Genomic DNA, 22,630 nt, shown 5'->3' with positions numbered 1-22,630 from the left:
CCACCACCACCACACATACAGACCCACCACCACACATACAGACCCACCACCACACATACAGACCCACCACCACACATACAGACCCACCACCACCACACATACAGACCCACCACCACCACCACACATACAGACCCACCACCACCACACATACAGACCTCCACCACCACACATACAGGCTTCCACCACCACACATACAGACCTCCACCACCACACATACAGGCTTCCACCACCACACATACAGACCTCCACTAAGACACATACAGACCCACCACCAAACATACAGCCCACCACTACCACACATACAGACCTCCAACACCACACATACAGACCCACCACCACCACTACACATACAGGCCTCCACCACCACACATACAGGCCTCCACCACCACACATACAGACCTCCACCACCACACATACAGACCTCCACCACCACGCATACATACCTCCACCACCACATATAAAGACCCACCACCACCACACATACAGGCCTCCACCACCACACATACAGACCTCCACCACCACACATACAGACCTCCACTACCACACATACAGACCTCCACCACCACACATACAGACCTTCACCACCACACATACAGACCCACCACCACACATACAGACCTCCATCACCACACATACAGACCTCCACCACCACACATACAAACCTCCACCGCCACACATACAGACCTCCACCACCACACATTCAGACCTCCACCACCACACATACAGACCTCCACTACCACACATACAGACCTCCACCACCACACATTCAGACCTCCACCACCACACATACAGACCTCTACTACCACACATACAGACCTCCACCACCACACATACAGACCTCCACCACCACACATACAGACCCACCACCACACATACAGACCTCCACCACCACACATACAGACCTCCACCACAACACATACAGACCTTCACCACCACACATACAGACCTCCACTACCACACATACAGACCTCCACCACCACACATACAGACCCTCCACCACCACACATTCAGACCCACCACCACCACACATACATACCTCCACCACCACACATACAGACGTCCACCACCACACATACAGACCACCACCACCACACATACAGACCTCCACCACCACACATACAGACCTCCACCACCACACATACAGACCTCCACTACCACACATACAGAACTCCACCACCACACATACAGACCTCCACCACCACACATACAGACCTCCACCACCACACATACAGACCCATCACCACACATACAGACCGCCACCACCACACATACAGACCTCCACCACCACACATACAGACCTCCACCACCTCACATACAGACCTCCACCACCTCACATACAGGACTCCACCACCACACATACAGACCTCCACCACCACAAATACAGACCACCACCACCACACATACAGACCTCCACTACCACACATACAGACCTCCACCACCACACATAATGACCCTCCACCACCACACATACAGACCCACCACCACCACACATACAGAGATCCACCACCACACATACAGACCTCCACCACCACACATACAGACCTCCACTACCACAAATACAGACCCATTACCACACATATAGACCTCCACCAACACACATACAGACCTCCACTACCACACATACAGACCTCCACCACCACACATACAGACCCACCACTTTCACACATACAGACCCACCACCACCACACATACAGACCTCCACCACAACACGTACAGACCTCCACCACCACACATACAGACCCAACACCACCACCACACATACAGACCACCACCACCACACATACAGACCCACCACCACACATGCAGACCCACCACCACACATACAGACCCACCACCACACATACAGACCCACCACCACCACACATACAGACCCACCACCACCACCACACATACAGACCCACCACCACCACACATACAGACCTCCACCACCACACATACAGGCTTCCACCACCACACATACAGACCTCCACCACCACACATACAGGCTTCCACCACCACACATACAGACCTCCACTAAGACACATACAGACCCACCACCAAACATACAGCCCACCACTACCACACATACAGACCTCCACCACCACACATACAGACCCACCACCACCACTACACATACAGGCCTCCACCACCACACATACAGGCCTCCACCACCACACATACAGACCTCCACCACCACACATACAGACCTCCACCACCACGCATACATACCTCCACCACCACACATAAAGACCCACCACCACCACACATACAGGCCTCCACCACCACACATACAGACCCACCACCACACATATAGGCCTCCACCACCACACATACAGACCCACCACCACCACACATACAGGCCTCCCCCACCACACATACAGACCTCCACTACCACACATACAGGCCCTCCACCACCACACATACAGACCACCACAACCACACATACAGACCTCCACTACCACACATACAGACCTCCACCACCACACATACAGACCTCCACCACCACACATACAGACCTCCACTACCACACATACAGACCTCCACCACCACACATACAGACCTTCACCACCACACATCCAGACCCACCACCACACATACAGACCTCCACCACCACACATACAGACCTCCACCACCACACATACAGACCTTCACCACCTCACATACAGACCTCCACCACCTCACATACAGGCCTCCACCGCCACACATACAAACCTCCACCGCCACACATACAGACCACCACCACACATTCAGACCTCCACCACCACACATACAGACCTCCACTACCACACATACAGGACTCCACCACCACACATATAGACCTCCACCACCACACATACACACCTCCACTACCACACATACAGACCTCTACCACCACACATACAGACCTTCACCACCACACATACACACCTCCACTACCATACATACAGACCTCCACCACCTCACATACAGACCCACCACAACACATACAGACCCACCACCACCACACATACAGACCTCCACCACAACACGTACAGACCTCCACCACCACACATACAGACCCAACACCACCACCACACATACAGACCACCACCACCACACATACAGACCCACCACCACACATACAGACCCACCACCACACATACAGACCCACCACCACACATATAGACCCACCACCACCACACATACAGACCCACCACCACCACCACACTTACAGACCCACCACCACCACACATACAGACCTCCACCACCACACATACAGGCTTGCAGCACCACACATACAGACCTCCACCACCACACATACAGGCTTCCACCACCACACATACAGACCTCCACTAAGACACATACAGACCCACCACCAAACATACAGCCCACCACTACCACACATACAGACCTCCACCACCACACATACAGACCCACCACCACCACTACACATGCAGGCCTCCACCACCACACATACAGGCCTCCACTACCACACATACAGACCTCCACCACCACACATACAGACCACACATACATACCTCCACCACCACACATACAGACCCACCACCACACATATAGGCCTCCACCACCACACATACAGACCCACCACCACCACACATACAGGCCTCCCCCACCACACATACAGACCTCCACTACCACACATACAGACCTCCACCACCACACATACAGACCTCCACCACCACACATACAGACCTCCACTACCACACATACAGGCGATGAGTCACAATAACGTGGCTGAAGTATGTTGACCAGACCACACACAAGAAATTGAAGGGACGACGACGTTTCGGTCCGTCCTGGACCATTCTCAAGTCGATTGTGAATGGTCCAATCGACTTGAGAATGGTCCAGGACGGACCGAAACGTCGTCGTCCCTTCAATTTCTAGTGTGTGGTCTGGTCAACACACATACAGACCTTCACCACCACACATACAGACCCACCACCACACATACAGACCTCCACCACCACACATACAGACATCCACCACCACACATACAGACCTTCACCACCTCACATACAGACCTCCACCACCTCACATACAGGCCTCCACCGCCACACATACAAACCTCCACCGCCACACATACAGACCTCCACCACCACACATTCAGACCTCCACCACCACACATACAGACCTCCACTACCACACATACAGACCTCCACCACCACACATACAGACCTCCACCACCACACATACAGACCCACCACCACACATACAGACCTCCACCACCACACATACAGACCTCCACCACAACACATACAGACCTTCACCACCACACATACAGACCTCCACTACCACACATACAGACCTCCACCACCACACATACAGACCCTCCACCACCACACATACAGACCCACCACCACCACACATACAGACCTCCACCACCACACATACAGACGTCCACCAACACACATACAAACCACCACCACCACACATACAGACCTCCACCACCACACATACAGACCTCCACCACCACACATACAGACCTCCACTACCACACATACAGAACTCCACCACCACACATACAGACCTCCACCACCACACATACAGACCTCCACCACCACACATACAGACCCATCACCACACATACAGACCGCCACCACCACACATACAGACCTCCACCACCACACATACAGACCTCCACCACCTCACATACAGACCTCCACCACCTCACATACAGGACTCCACCACCACACATACAGACCTCCACCACCACAAATACAGACCACCACCACCACACATACAGACCTCCACTACCACACATACAGACCTCCACCACCACACATACAGACCCTCCACCACCACACATACAGACCCACCACCACCACACATACAGAGATCCACCACCACACATACAGACCTCCACCACCACACATACAGACCTCCACTACCACACATACAGACCCACCACCACACATACAGACCTCCACCACCACACATACAGACCTCCACTACCACACATACAGACCTCCACCACCACACATACAGACCCACCACTTTCACACATACAGACCTCCACCACAACACGTACAGACCTCCACCACCACACATACAGACCCAACACCACCACCACACATACAGACCACCACCACCACACATACAGACCCACCACCACACATACAGACCCACCACCACACATACAGACCCACCACCACACATACAGACCCACCACCACCACACATACAGACCCACCACCACCACCACACATACAGACCCACCACCACCACACATACAGACCTCCACCACCACACATACAGGCTTCCACCACCACACATACAGACCTCCACTAAGACACATACAGACCCACCACCAAACATACAGCCCACCACTACCACACATACAGACCTCCACCACCACACATACAGACCCACCACCACCACTACACATACAGGCCTCCACCACTACACATACAGGCCTCCACCACCACACATACAGACCTCCACCACCACACATACAGACCTCCACCACCACACATACATACCTCCACCACCACACATAAAGACCCACCACCACCACACATACAGGCCTCCACCACCACACATACAGACCCACCACCACACATATAGGCCTCCACCACCACACATACAGACCCACCACCACCACACATTCAGGCCTCCCCCACCACACATACAGACCTCCACTACCACACATACAGGCCCTCCACCACCACACATACAGACCACCACAACCACACATACAGACCTCCACTACCACACATACAGACCTCCACCACCACACATACAGACCTCCACCACCACACATACAGACCTCCACTACCACACATACAGACCTCCACCACCACACATACAGACCTTCACCGCCACACATACAGACCTCCACCACCACACATTCAGACCTCCACCACCACACATACAGACCTCCACTACCACACATACAGACCTCCACCACCACACATACAGACCCACCACCACACATACAGACCTCCACCACCACACATACAGACCTCCACCACAACACATACAGACCTTCACCACCACACATACAGACCTCCACTACCACACATACAGACCTCCACCACCACACATACAGACCCTCCACCACCACACATACAGACCCACCACCACCACACATACAGACCTCCACCACCACACATACAGACGTCCACCAACACACATACAAACCACCACCACCACACATACAGACCTCCACCACCACACATACAGACCTCCACCACCACACATACAGACCTCCACTACCACACATACAGAACTCCACCACCACACATACAGACCTCCACCACCACACATACAGACCTCCACCACCACACATACAGACCCATCACCACACATACAGACCGCCACCACCACACATACAGACCTCCACCACCACACATACAGACCTCCACCACCTCACATACAGACCTCCACCACCTCACATACAGGACTCCACCACCACACATACAGACCTCCACCACCACAAATACAGACCACCACCACCACACATACAGACCTCCACTACCACACATACAGACCTCCACCACCACACATACAGACCCTCCACCACCACACATACAGACCCACCACCACCACACATACAGAGATCCACCACCACACATACAGACCTCCACCACCACACATACAGACCTCCACTACCACACATACAGACCCACCACCACACATACAGACCTCCACCACCACACATACAGACCTCCACTACCACACATACAGACCTCCACCACCACACATACAGACCCACCACTTTCACACATACAGACCTCCACCACAACACGTACAGACCTCCACCACCACACATACAGACCCAACACCACCACCACACATACAGACCACCACCACCACACATACAGACCCACCACCACACATACAGACCCACCACCACACATACAGACCCACCACCACACATACAGACCCACCACCACCACACATACAGACCCACCACCACCACCACACATACAGACCCACCACCACCACACATACAGACCTCCACCACCACACATACAGGCTTCCACCACCACACATACAGACCTCCACTAAGACACATACAGACCCACCACCAAACATACAGCCCACCACTACCACACATACAGACCTCCACCACCACACATACAGACCCACCACCACCACTACACATACAGGCCTCCACCACTACACATACAGGCCTCCACCACCACACATACAGACCTCCACCACCACACATACAGACCTCCACCACCACACATACATACCTCCACCACCACACATAAAGACCCACCACCACCACACATACAGGCCTCCACCACCACACATACAGACCCACCACCACACATATAGGCCTCCACCACCACACATACAGACCCACCACCACCACACATTCAGGCCTCCCCCACCACACATACAGACCTCCACTACCACACATACAGGCCCTCCACCACCACACATACAGACCACCACAACCACACATACAGACCTCCACTACCACACATACAGACCTCCACCACCACACATACAGACCTCCACCACCACACATACAGACCTCCACTACCACACATACAGACCTCCACCACCACACATACAGACCTTTACCACCACACATACAGACCCACCACCACACATACAGACCTCCACCACCACACATACAGACCTCCACCACCACACATACAGACCTTCACCACCTCACATACAGACCTCCACCACCTCACATACAGGCCTCCACCGCCACACATACAAACCTCCACCGCCACACATACAGACCTCCACCACCACACATTCAGACCTCCACCACCACACATACAGACCTCCACTACCACACATACAGACCTCCACCACCACACATACAGACCTCCACCACCACACATACAGACCCACCACCACACATACAGACCTCCACCACCACACATACAGACCTCCACCACAACACATACAGACCTTCACCACCACACATACAGACCTCCACTACCACACATACAGACCTCCACCACCACACATACAGACCCTCCACCACCACACATACAGACCAACCACCACCACACATACAGACCTCCACCACCACACATACAGACGTCCACCACCACACATACAGACCACCACCACCACCACACATACAGACCTCCACCACCACACATACAGACCTCCACAACCACACATACAGACCTCCACTACCACACATACAGACCTCCACCACCACACATACAGACCTCCACCACCACACATACAGACCTCCACCACCACACATACAGACCACCACCACCACACATACAGACCCACCACCACACATACAGACCCACCACCACACATACAGACCCACCACCACACATACAGACCCTCCACCACCACACATACAGACCCACCACCACCACCACACATACAGACCCTCCACCACCACACATACAGGCTTCCACCACCACACATACAGACCTCCACTAAGACACATACAGACCCACCACCAAACATACAGCCCACCACTACCACACATACAGACCTCCACCACCACACATACAGACCCACCACCACCACTACACATACAGGCCTCCACCACCACACATACAGGCCTCCACCACCACACATACAGATCTCCACCACCACACATACAGACCTCCACCACCACACATACATACCTCCACCACCACACATAAAGACCCACCACCACCACACATACAGGCCTCCACCACCACACATACAGACCCACCACCACACATATAGGCCTCCACCACCACACATACAGACCCACCACCACCACACATACAGGCCTCCCCCACCACACATACAGACCTCCACTACCACACATACAGGCCCTCCACCACCACACATACAGACCACCACAACCACACATACAGACCTCCACTACCACACATACAGACCTCCACCACCACACATACAGACCTCCACCACCACACATACAGACCTCCACTACCACACATACAGACCTCCACCACCACACATACAGACCTTCACCACCACACATACAGACCCACCACCACACATACAGACCTCCACCACCACACATACAGACCTCCACCACCACACATACAGACCTTCACCACCTCACATACAGACCTCCACCACCTCACATACAGGCCTCCACCGCCACACATACAAACCTCCACCGCCACACATACAGACCTCCACCACCACACATTCAGACCTCCATCACCACACATACAGACCTCCACTACCACACATACAGACCTCCACCACCACACATACAGACCTCCACCACCACACATACAGACCCACCACCACACATACAGACCTCCACCACCACACATACAGACCTCCACCACAACACATACAGACCTTCACCACCACACATACAGACCTCCACTACCACACATACAGACCTCTACCACCACACATACAGACCCTCCACCACCACACATACAGACCAACCACCACCACACATACAGACCTCCACCACCACACATACAGACGTCCACCACCACACATACAGACCACCACCACCACCACACATACAGACCTCCACCACCACACATACAGACCTCCACCACCACACATACAGACCTCCACTACCACACATACAGACCTCCACCACCACACATACAGACCTCCACCACAACACATACAGACCTCCACCACCACACATACAGACCCATCACCACACATACAGACCGCCACCACCACACATACAGACCTCCACCACCACACATACAGACCTCCACCACCTCACATACAGACCTCCACCACCTCACATACAGAACTCCACCACCACACATACAGACCTCCACCACCACAAATACAGACCACCACCACCACACATACAGACCTCCACTACCACACATACAGACCTCCACCACCACACATACAGACCCTCCACCACCACACATACAGACCCACCACCACCACACATACAGAGATCCACCACCACACATAGAGACCTCCACCACCACACATACAGACCTCCACTACCACACATACAGACCCACCACCACACATACAGACCTCCACCACCACACATACAGACCTCCACTACCACACATACAGACCTCCACCACCACACATACAGACCCACCACTTTCACACATACAGACCCACCACCACCACTCATACAGACCTCCATTACCACACATACAGACCCACCACCACCACACATACAGACCCACCACCACCACACATACAGACCCACCACCACGACACATACAGACCTCTACCACCACACATACAGACCTCCACCACCACACATACAGACCTCCACCACTATACATACAGACCTCCACCCTCACACATACATACCTCCACCACCACACATAAAGACCCACCACCACCACACATGCAGGCCTCCACCACCACACATACAGACCCACCACCACACATATAGGCCTCCACCACCACACAAACAGACCCACCACCACCACACATACAGACCCTCCACCACCACACATACAGACCAACCACCACCACACATACAGACCTCCACCACCACACATACAGACGTCCACCACCACACATACAGACCACCACCACCACCACACATACAGACCTCCACCACCACACATACAGACCTCCACAACCACACATACAGACCTCCACTACCACACATACAGACCTCCACCACCACACATACAGACCTCCACCACCACACATACAGACCTCCACCACCACACATACAGACCACCACCACCACACATACAGACCCACCACCACACATACAGACCCACCACCACACATACAGACCCACCACCACACATACAGACCCTCCACCACCACACATACAGACCCACCACCACCACCACACATACAGACCCTCCACCACCACACATACAGGCTTCCACCACCACACATACAGACCTCCACTAAGACACATACAGACCCACCACCAAACATACAGCCCACCACTACCACACATACAGACCTCCACCACCACACATACAGACCCACCACCACCACTACACATACAGGCCTCCACCACCACACATACAGGCCTCCACCACCACACATACAGATCTCCACCACCACACATACAGACCTCCACCACCACACATACATACCTCCACCACCACACATAAAGACCCACCACCACCACACATACAGGCCTCCACCACCACACATACAGACCCACCACCACACATATAGGCCTCCACCACCACACATACAGACCCACCACCACCACACATACAGGCCTCCCCCACCACACATACAGACCTCCACTACCACACATACAGGCCCTCCACCACCACACATACAGACCACCACAACCACACATACAGACCTCCACTACCACACATACAGACCTCCACCACCACACATACAGACCTCCACCACCACACATACAGACCTCCACTACCACACATACAGACCTCCACCACCACACATACAGACCTTCACCACCACACATACAGACCCACCACCACACATACAGACCTCCACCACCACACATACAGACCTCCACCACCACACATACAGACCTTCACCACCTCACATACAGACCTCCACCACCTCACATACAGGCCTCCACCGCCACACATACAAACCTCCACCGCCACACATACAGACCTCCACCACCACACATTCAGACCTCCACCACCACACATACAGACCTCCACTACCACACATACAGACCTCCACCACCACACATACAGACCTCCACCACCACACATACAGACCCACCACCACACATACAGACCTCCACCACCACACATACAGACCTCCACCACAACACATACAGACCTTCACCACCACACATACAGACCTCCACTACCACACATACAGACCTCTACCACCACACATACAGACCCTCCACCACCACACATACAGACCAACCACCACCACACATACAGACCTCCACCACCACACATACAGACGTCCACCACCACACATACAGACCACCACCACCACCACACATACAGACCTCCACCACCACACATACAGACCTCCACCACCACACATACAGACCTCCACTACCACACATACAGACCTCCACCACCACACATACAGACCTCCACCACAACACATACAGACCTCCACCACCACACATACAGACCCATCACCACACATACAGACCGCCACCACCACACATACAGACCTCCACCACCACACATACAGACCTCCACCACCTCACATACAGACCTCCACCACCTCACATACAGAACTCCACCACCACACATACAGACCTCCACCACCACAAATACAGACCACCACCACCACACATACAGACCTCCACTACCACACATACAGACCTCCACCACCACACATACAGACCCTCCACCACCACACATACAGACCCACCACCACCACACATACAGAGATCCACCACCACACATAGAGACCTCCACCACCACACATACAGACCTCCACTACCACACATACAGACCCACCACCACACATACAGACCTCCACCACCACACATACAGACCTCCACTACCACACATACAGACCTCCACCACCACACATACAGACCCACCACTTTCACACATACAGACCCACCACCACCACTCATACAGACCTCCATTACCACACATACAGACCCACCACCACCACACATACAGACCCACCACCACCACACATACAGACCCACCACCACGACACATACAGACCTCTACCACCACACATACAGACCTCCACTACCACACATACAGGACTCCACCACCACACATACAGACCTCCACCACCACACATACACACCTCCACTACCACACATACAGACCTCCACCACCACACATACACACCTCCACCACCACACATACACACCTCCACTACCACACATACAGACCTCCACCACCTCACATACAGACCCACCACAACACATACAGACCCACCACCACCACACATACAGACCTCCACCACAACACGTACAGACCTCCACCACCACACATACAGACCCAACACCACCACCACACATACAGACCACCACCACCACACATACAGACCCACCACCACACATACAGGCCCACCACCACACATACAGACCCACCACCACACATACAGACCCACCACCACCACACATGCAGACCCACCACCACCATCACACATACAGACCCACCACCACCACCACACATACAGACCTCCACCACCACACATACAGGCTTCCACCACCACACATACAGACCTCCACCACCACACATACAGGCTTTCACCACCACACATACAGACCTCCACTAAGACGCATACAGACCCACCACCAAACATACAGCCCACCACTACCACACATACAGACCTCCATTACCACACATACAGACCCACCACCACCACCACACATACAGGCCTGCACCACCACACATACAGGCCTCCACCACCACACATACAGACCTCCACCACTATACATACAGACCTCCACCCTCACACATACATACCTCCACCACCACACATAAAGACCCACCACCACCACACATGCAGGCCTCCACCACCACACATACAGACCCACCACCACACATATAGGCCTCCACCACCACACAAACAGACCCACCACCACCACACATACAGGCCTCCACCACCACACATACAGACCTTCACTACCACACATACAGGCCCTCCACCACCACACATACAGACCACCACTAACACACATACAGACCTCCACTACCACACATACAGACCTCCACCACCACACATACAGACCTCCACCACCACACATACAGACCTCCACTACCACACATACAGACCTCCACCACCACACATACAGACCTCCACCACCACACATACAGACCCACCACCACACATACAGACCTCCACCACCACACATACAGACCTCCACCACCACGCATACAGACCTTCACCACCTCACATACAGACCTCCACCACCTCACATACAGGCCTCCACCGCCACACATACAAACCTCCACCGCCACACATACAGACCTCCACCACCACACATACAGACCCCCACCACCACACATACAGACCTCCACTACCACACATACAGACCTCCACCACCACACATACAGACCCTCCACCACCACACATACAGACCCACCACCACCACACATACAGACATCCACCACCACACATACAGACCTCCACCACCACACATACAGACCCACCACCACCACACATACAGACCCACCACCACCACACATGCAGACCTCTACCACCACACATACAGACCTCCACTACCACACATACAGGCCTCCACCACCACACATACAGGCCCACCTCCACACATACAGACCTCCACCACCACACATACAGACCTCCACCACCACACATACAGACCCACCACCACCACACATACAGACATCCACCACCACACATACAGACCTCCACCACCACACATACAGACCTCCACTACCACACATACAGACCTCCACCACCACACATACAGACCCACCACTACCACACATACAGACCCACCACCACCACACATACAGACCTCCACTGCCACACATACAGACCCACCACCACCACACATACAGACCCACCACCACCACACATACAGACCCACCACCACCACACATACAGACCTCTACCACCACACATACAGACCTCCACTACCACACATACAGACCTCCACCACTACACATACAGACCTCCACCACCACACATACCGACCTCCACTACCACACATACAGACCTCCACCACCTCACATACAGACCCACCACAACACATACAGACCAACCACCACCACACATACAGACCTCCACCACCACACATACAGACCCACCACAACACATACAGACCCACCACCACCACACATACAGACCCACCACCACCACACATACAGACCACCACCACCACACATACAGACCCACCACCACACATACAGACCACCACAACCACACATACAGACCCACCACCACACATACAGGCCCACCACCATACATACAGACCTCCACCACCACCACACATACAGACCTCCACGACCACACATACAGACCTCCACCACCACACATACAGACCCACCACCACGCATACAGACCTCCACTACCACACATACAGACCTCCACCACCACACATACAGACCACCACCACCACACATACAGTCCTCCACCACCACACATACAGACCACCACCACCACACATACAGGCCCACCACCACACATACAGACCCACCACAACACATACAGACCCACCACCACACATACAGACCACCACTACCACACATACAGACCTACACCACCACACATACAGACCTCCACCACCTCACATACAGGCCCACCACAACACATACAGATCCACCACCACCACACATACAGACCACCACCACCACACATACAGACCACCACCACCACACATACTGACCACCACTACCACACATACAGACCTACACCACCACACATACAGGCCCACCACCAGACATACAGACCCACCATCACCACACATACAGACCACCACCACCAAACATACAGACCCACCACTACTACACATACAGACCCACCACCACACATACAGGCCCACCACCACACATACAGACCCACCACCACACATACAGACCTCCACCACCACTCATAGAGACCCACCACCACACATACAGACCCACCACCACCACACATACAGACCACCACCACCACACATACAGACCACCATCACCACACATACAGACCCACCACCACACATACAGACCCACCACCACCACACATACAGACCTCCACCACCACACATACAGACCCACCACCACCACACATACAGACCACCACCACCACACATACAGACCCACCACCACCACACATACAGACCCACCACCACCACACATACAGACCCACCACCACCACACATACAGACCCACCACCACCACACATACAGACCCACCACCACCACACATACAGACCCACCACCATCTCACATACAGACCCGCCACCACACATACAGACCTCCACCACCACACATACAGACCACCACCACCACACATACAGACCCACCACCACACATACAGGCCCACAACCACACATACAGGCCCACCACCACACATACAGACCCACTGCTACACATACAGACCTCCACCACCACACATACAGACCTCCACTACCACACATACAGACCCACCACCACACATACAGACCCACCACCACCACACATACAGACCACCACCACCACACATACAGACCCACCACCACACATACAGACCCACCACCACACATACAGGCCCACCACCACCATACATACAGACCACCACCACCACACATACAGACCTCCACCACCACACATACAGACCTCCACCACCACACATACAGACCCACCACCACCACACATACAGACCACCACTACCACACATACAGACCTACACCACCACACATACAGGCCCACCATCAGACATACAGACCCACCATCACCACACATACAGACCACCACTACCACACATACAGACCCACCACTACCACAAATACAGACCCACCACCACACATACAGGCCCACCACCACACATACAGACCCACCACCACACATACAGACCTCCACCACCACACATTCAGACCCACCACCACACATACAGACCCACCACCACCACACATACAGACCACCACCACCACACATACAGACCACCATCACCACACATACAGACCCACCACCACACATACAGACCCACCACCACCACACATACAGACCTCCACCACCACACATACAGACCCACCACCACAACACATACAGACCACCACCACCACACATACAGACCCACCACCACCACACATACAGACCCACCACCACCACACATACAGACCCACCACCACAACACATACAGACCCACCACCACCACACATACAGACCCACCACCATCACACATACAGACCCACCACCATCACACATACAGACCCACCACCACACATACAGACCTCCACCACCACACATACAGGCTTTCACCACCACACATACAGACCTCCACTAAGACGCATACAGACCCACCACCAAACATACAGCCCACCACTACCACACATACAGACCTCCATTACCACACATACAGACCCACCACCACCACCACACATACAGGCCTGCACCACCACACATACAGGCCTCCACCACCACACATACAGACCTCCACCACTATACATACAGACCTCCACCCTCACACATACATACCTCCACCACCACACATAAAGACCCACCACCACCACACATGCAGGCCTCCACCACCACACATACAGACCCACCACCACACATATAGGCCTCCACCACCACACAAACAGACCCACCACCACCACACATACAGGCCTCCACCACCACACATACAGACCTTCACTACCACACATACAGGCCCTCCACCACCACACATACAGACCACCACTAACACACATACAGACCTCCACTACCACACATACAGACCTCCACCACCACACATACAGACCTCCACCACCACACATACAGACCTCCACTACCACACATACAGACCTCCACCACCACACATACAGACCTCCACCACCACACATACAGACCCACCACCACACATACAGACCTCCACCACCACACATACAGACCTCCACCACCACGCATACAGACCTTCACCACCTCACATACAGACCTCCACCACCTCACATACAGGCCTCCACCGCCACACATACAAACCTCCACCGCCACACATACAGACCTCCACCACCACACATACAGACCCCCACCACCACACATACAGACCTCCACTACCACACATACAGACCTCCACCACCACACATACAGACCCTCCACCACCACACATACAGACCCACCACCACCACACATACAGACATCCACCACCACACATACAGACCTCCACCACCACACATACAGACCCACCACCACCACACATACAGACCCACCACCACCACACATGCAGACCTCTACCACCACACATACAGACCTCCACTACCACACATACAGGCCTCCACCACCACACATACAGGCCCACCTCCACACATACAGACCTCCACCACCACACATACAGACCTCCACCACCACACATACAGACCCACCACCACCACACATACAGACATCCACCACCACACATACAGACCTCCACCACCACACATACAGACCTCCACTACCACACATACAGACCTCCACCACCACACATACAGACCCACCACTACCACACATACAGACCCACCACCACCACACATACAGACCTCCACTGCCACACATACAGACCCACCACCACCACACATACAGACCCACCACCACCACACATACAGACCCACCACCACCACACATACAGACCTCTACCACCACACATACAGACCTCCACTACCACACATACAGACCTCCACCACTACACATACAGACCTCCACCACCACACATACCGACCTCCACTACCACACATACAGACCTCCACCACCTCACATACAGACCCACCACAACACATACAGACCAACCACCACCACACATACAGACCTCCACCACCACACATACAGACCCACCACAACACATACAGACCCACCACCACCACACATACAGACCCACCACCACCACACATACAGACCACCACCACCACACATACAGACCCACCACCACACATACAGACCACCACAACCACACATACAGACCCACCACCACACATACAGGCCCACCACCATACATACAGACCTCCACCACCACCACACATACAGACCTCCACGACCACACATACAGACCTCCACCACCACACATACAGACCCACCACCACGCATACAGACCTCCACTACCACACATACAGACCTCCACCACCACACATACAGACCACCACCACCACACATACAGTCCTCCACCACCACACATACAGACCACCACCACCACACATACAGGCCCACCACCACACATACAGACCCACCACAACACATACAGACCCACCACCACACATACAGACCACCACTACCACACATACAGACCTACACCACCACACATACAGACCTCCACCACCTCACATACAGGCCCACCACAACACATACAGATCCACCACCACCACACATACAGACCACCACCACCACACATACAGACCACCACCACCACACATACTGACCACCACTACCACACATACAGACCTACACCACCACACATACAGGCCCACCACCAGACATACAGACCCACCATCACCACACATACAGACCACCACCACCAAACATACAGACCCACCACTACTACACATACAGACCCACCACCACACATACAGGCCCACCACCACACATACAGACCCACCACCACACATACAGACCTCCACCACCACTCATAGAGACCCACCACCACACATACAGACCCACCACCACCACACATACAGACCACCACCACCACACATACAGACCACCATCACCACACATACAGACCCACCACCACACATACAGACCCACCACCACCACACATACAGACCTCCACCACCACACATACAGACCCACCACCACCACACATACAGACCACCACCACCACACATACAGACCCACCACCACCACACATACAGACCCACCACCACCACACATACAGACCCACCACCACCACACATACAGACCCACCACCACCACACATACAGACCCACCACCACCACACATACAGACCCACCACCATCTCACATACAGACCCGCCACCACACATACAGACCTCCACCACCACACATACAGACCACCACCACCACACATACAGACCCACCACCACACATACAGGCCCACAACCACACATACAGGCCCACCACCACACATACAGACCCACTGCTACACATACAGACCTCCACCACCACACATACAGACCTCCACTACCACACATACAGACCCACCACCACACATACAGACCCACCACCACCACACATACAGACCACCACCACCACACATACAGACCCACCACCACACATACAGACCCACCACCACACATACAGGCCCACCACCACCATACATACAGACCACCACCACCACACATACAGACCTCCACCACCACACATACAGACCTCCACCACCACACATACAGACCCACCACCACCACACATACAGACCACCACTACCACACATACAGACCTACACCACCACACATACAGGCCCACCATCAGACATACAGACCCACCATCACCACACATACAGACCACCACTACCACACATACAGACCCACCACTACCACAAATACAGACCCACCACCACACATACAGGCCCACCACCACACATACAGACCCACCACCACACATACAGACCTCCACCACCACACATTCAGACCCACCACCACACATACAGACCCACCACCACCACACATACAGACCACCACCACCACACATACAGACCACCATCACCACACATACAGACCCACCACCACACATACAGACCCACCACCACCACACATACAGACCTCCACCACCACACATACAGACCCACCACCACAACACATACAGACCACCACCACCACACATACAGACCCACCACCACCACACATACAGACCCACCACCACCACACATACAGACCCACCACCACAACACATACAGACCCACCACCACCACACATACAGACCCACCACCATCACACATACAGACCCACCACCATCACACATACAGACCCACCACCACACATACAGACCTCCACCACCACATATACAGACCACCACCACCACACATACATACCCACCACCACACATACAGGCCCACCACCACACATACAGGCCCACCACTACACATACAGACCCACCACTACACATACAGACCTCGACCACCACACATACAGACCTCCACTACCACACATACAGACCCACCACCACACATACAGACCCACCACCACCACACATACAGACCACCACCACCACACATACAGACCCACCACCACCACACATACAGACCCACCACCACACATTCAGACCCACCACCACACATACAGGCCCACCACCACCACACATACAGACCACCACCACCACACATACAGACCTCCACCACCACACATACAGACCTCCACCACCACACATACAGACCCACCACCACCACACATACAGGCCCACCACCACACATACAGACCACCACCACCACACATACAGACCTCCACCACCACACATACAGACCACCACTACCACACATACAGACCTCCACCACCACACATACAGACCTCCACCACCACACATACAGACCACCACCACCACACATACAGACCTCCACCACCACACATACTGGCCACCACTACCACACATACAGACCTCCACCACCACACATACAGACCACCACCACCACACATACAGACCTCCACCACCACACATACAGACCACCACTACACATACAGACCTCCACCACCACACATATAGACCTCCACCACCACACATACAGACCTCCTCCACCACACATACAGACCGACCACCGCACATACAGACAACCACCACCACACATACAGACCTACCACCACCACACATACAGACCACCACCACCACACATACAGACCTCCACCACCACACATACAGACCTCCACCACCACACATACAGACCTCCACCACCACACATACAGACCCACCACCACACATACAGACCACCACCACCACACATACAGACCCACCACCAAACATACAGACCTCCACTACCACACATACAGACCCACCACCACACATACAGACCAACACCACCACACATACAGACCCACTACCACACATACAGACCTCCACTACCACACATACAGACCACCACCACACATACAGACCACCACCACCACACATACAGACCCACCACCACACATACAGACCCACCACCACACATACAGACCACCACCACCACACATACAGACCCACCACCACACATACAGGCCCACCACCACCACTCATACAGACCCACCACCACCACACATACAGACCACCACCACCACACATACAGACCACCACCACCACCACACATACAGGCCCACCACCACCACAACCACACATACAGACCCACCACCACCACACATACAGGCCCACCACCGTGCGTAGGTGGTGGTGGGCCATTATATTTTAGGGGCTGGCTGGCTGAGTGAATAGCACTCTAGACTCGTGGACTTATGGACCATGGTTCGATCCCAACAGCCGGCGGAAAAACAAATGGGCAGAGTTTCATTCACCCTGTTGCCCCTGTTACCTAGCAGTAAATAGGTACCTGGGAGTTAGACAGCTGCTACGGGCTGCTTCCTGGGTGTGTGTGTGTGTGAAAAAAGTTAGTTGGGGTGCAGTTAGTAACAGTTGATTGATTGAGAGTTGAGAGGCGGGCCCAAAGAGCAGAGCTCAACAAGCCCAACTAGGGGAATACAAGCCCACCAATCAAGACAGCTAGCCACAAAACACCTCTCTTCACCCACCAACTCTTGTCCAAAACAACCCTAACAATAATGACAATAACACAAATCTCATTAAAAATAACAAATAAAAATTATAAATTTGTATAATTCTTGATTTAATATGAAACTGCTTTTATGCCTAGCATTTCCGGATTTCAAGAATTAAAAAAGAAAGGGAAACTGCAGAAGGCCTATTGGCCTATAGAGACAAAAAGACAAATACATGAACAAAGAAATTTACTATAGAGATTATTTTATTGTTGATGGTAACATTATAGTACTTAACTGATTGCAATTGTATATCAAAATTAATTTATATTGTCAAAAAAAGCCTTTTGAAAACTGAAAGAAAAAGTTACAACTTCAAATAAAGTAAAATATTTGAGGAGTAATATTCTTTTTGTGTGTTGGTAGTGAGTAAATATATAAATATGTAATAACTTGAAGCAGTAGGCTATGAGTCCCCGCAGCGACAAGTCAACACTGTCGGCTTGTGCCAAATATTCGCGAAATTGTTACGAGCCAGTCATTCTGTCACAAAAAAACAAGCATTGAGCGCAACAACGAGTGGGTGTGACCCAGCCACACACTGGCTTTGAGCTCTTTCCTAAGTTTTTTTTTATCTTTATTTAAAAAAAAATACAATAT

This window comes from Procambarus clarkii, chromosome 9 (genome assembly GCF_040958095.1).
Source record: "Procambarus clarkii isolate CNS0578487 chromosome 9, FALCON_Pclarkii_2.0, whole genome shotgun sequence".
Classification (NCBI taxonomy): domain Eukaryota; kingdom Metazoa; phylum Arthropoda; class Malacostraca; order Decapoda; family Cambaridae; genus Procambarus; species Procambarus clarkii.
The sequence above is the reverse complement of the archived record's forward strand: the minus strand, read 5'-3'. Positions refer to the sequence as shown.